At 42.2% G+C, this 2,759-nt stretch overlaps 1 long non-coding RNA gene across 2 annotated transcripts in view; it reads right to left on the bottom strand.

Moving 5' to 3' along the window:
* Positions 1-2,381: 2,381 nt before the first annotated feature.
* The window catches only part of LOC117935510, a 10,339-nt gene continuing 9,961 nt past the window's right edge, over positions 2,382-2,759 (bottom strand). For both annotated transcript variants that reach the window (XR_004654767.1, XR_004654768.1), the window contains exon 2: positions 2,382-2,454. This is a non-coding gene — a long non-coding RNA (uncharacterized LOC117935510). The remainder of the gene's footprint in view (positions 2,455-2,759) is intronic.

The raw sequence follows: 2,759 nt of genomic DNA on the forward strand, positions 1-2,759 counted from the left end.
TCTCAGACCTGCGTCCGCCGTGCTCTCATGAGATTTCCGTTGCCCACGTGTACACCACGTCAGAGCGAGTCTGGATCAAGACGGACACAAATCTAACCGCCATGCATGGGGCGCCGATCGCCGGTGATGGATTCTGCGCAGACCTGGATCATCTCCAACAAGCCTAATGAATGTGCACCGCTCGCTCTCTGGACTAACTGCAGGAGTGCCTTCATTAAGGATGTCAGTTCCACCTGTGGGTAGTCCTGCAATGGCAAGTTAAATGTCCCGTTATGTGTTGTGAGGGCGGTGCTGTGGCTCAGCTGGTTGAAGCATCTGAATCCCAACAACACCTCACTGCGTTGTCTCTACATTTACAAGATTGCTCGATCGAGACGTGTCTCCTTCTGGTAACTTTGGGGTTGACGTTGTAATTAAAGGTGCGGTTCAAATGTTAAACACTAACATTAATAACAAGCAGAGATTTATGACTCAAAAGGGTATTGCTAAGAAGACTCTTAACCCTCTTCAGAATCAAGTTTTCAGCCAGGCCATCAAATAATAGGAAAACCCCTTGAGATGAATCATCTCATTTTCAAGGGGGTCCTTTAAGGGGGACAATAATACAGAAAATACTAAACACAAACTACTGAACATTCACACATATACTCATACACCATAAGTGTGAATACACCCGAATTGTGCCACTATTTATAGTATATGCACAAGCAGGCGGCAACACACACACACACCTGAAAAAAATCAGCAATAATCCTGTGTCTTGTCTTAAAGGTGCAGTGAGTGATTCTGCACAAAGATTGTTGATATTTCAACTCAATGGTTCATGAGAACAGGCTGAAGATGTTGGTGTTTAGCTTTCAAAAAGCATCTCTAAAACCCAGGTCCACTCACACAGGGGGTCAAAGCACCGGCAAACAGGAGGTGGAGGGTTCAAATCCTCACTGCTTAATGTAAATTAGGTTCTCTTGAACCAGTTTCAGTGTTTCTACGGGCATCCGATTGTTGGAGAACTGTCTGTGAACCTTTAAAGAAGTCTCGGTGTCTCGGTAAGCAGCGATGCTCAGTGGGTGGAAGATGAAAGGGATGCAGACTGGCCTCGGGCTCCAATTAAAAACAGGCTGAGGTTGCTATGACGATATAGGTGAAGTGAAATATTTTATGAAATATTACTGACGAGCGAACGGCTTTACACCTCCGGCAGAGAACAAACTATAGCTCTTTTTTTTTTCATGCTTCTCACTCCTGTTTGTGTTCTTCTTTTGTGACGATGATCTCCAAACCTGGACCTGGTTCAGAACAATCAGCTTAGTGGGTTCCCTTTCAAATTACAGATGTTTGACCTTTGTGTCCTCATCCATCCAACCATGCACTTGAAACTGCAAACTGCAAATCAACACTTTTTCAGACTTTTAGCGCTTTTACTGCTTCTTTTCACTACCGTGTATAAGCACCACTAACACCAATTTATCATCACTAGTTTTACAGTTATTTTTAGAATTCATGGTCTATAAACCTCATTTATAGAAAATTAATCCAAATTCTTGAGTTACAAAAGCAGAACTTATGATTTATTCAGACTAATATTAAAGGATGGATAATCACAGAAGGGTATGTGTCGACGTTCAGTCAGAATACTGTTTAGAAGCATTTGAGGGAAAAACCCTAAAATTCACTGAAAGTGGAGATCCGATAGTTTGTTGTACTTGCGAAGCCGTTGTGTGGAATCATCCTTGCTATTTTTGGGTGATCAAAATTCGGTAGTTAAAAAGAAACCCATATTTCTGATATAGAAATAAAAAAATAAAAAATAAAAAAAGGTCAAATTTGACCCAAAGACAACACAAGGGTTAAAAGTGTCCACAGGAAGTGAACCAACAACCCTCGTTGACTCCATCACATAAAGAACACACTACAAGCAGAAGAACACGTATTTACGTACACAAAACGGTCCTAGAAGATGATTGGTAACCCACGCAGAAACAAGACACATGTAAATGGTATGACACAAATTATATGTAGCCTTCGATGTCATTTAAATAAAACAAAATAATAGTGCGCCATAGCTTTAAAAATAGAGATTTATTTTACCTTACTTTAGAAAACATAGCACATTTTTAAGGCGTGTTAAGACCATCTTGTGTTGGATTTAGACATTTAACCTCATCTGTGCATGTGTCATGGATGTTTTTCTTTCTGTGTGTGTGTGTGTGTGTGTGTGTGTGTGTGTGTTTATGTGTGTGTGTTCTTGTTTAACTTCATTCATGAGTTCAGTATACATGTGGGGTCCCGACAACGTTGTGGGGGAATAATGTCAACAATGGGTCCCCACAAAGACTGCCATGCATTGTGTGTGTGTGTGTGTTCTTGTTTAACTATATTCATGGGGTCCAAAAACCAGGACTTCAGTACACTTGTGGGGTCCCGACAGCTCTGTGGGGCCAAAATGCTGGACAACTAGTTGTGATGGTTAAGGTAAGGGTAAGGGGCTAGGGAATTATGTCAATGATGGACCCCCATAATGTGTGTGTGTGTGTGTGTGTGTGTGTGTGTGTCTGTGTCTGTGTCTGTGTCTGTGTCAGTGTCAGTGTGATGGGCTGCAGGTGAGTTTGTCTGATTGGCTGATTGACTGAGTGAGTGTGTAGTTTGCTCCAGAGAGCTGATTGGTTCCAGCCTGCAGTCCTGTGGTTTAAAAGACCAGATCCATCCAGTCCCTGCAGGTCTCATTTAGCTCATCTAGGGTCTGGCTGGTCCACACAGCA

Source organism: Etheostoma cragini, chromosome 20 (assembly GCF_013103735.1).
Source record: "Etheostoma cragini isolate CJK2018 chromosome 20, CSU_Ecrag_1.0, whole genome shotgun sequence".
NCBI lineage: Eukaryota > Metazoa > Chordata > Actinopteri > Perciformes > Percidae > Etheostoma > Etheostoma cragini.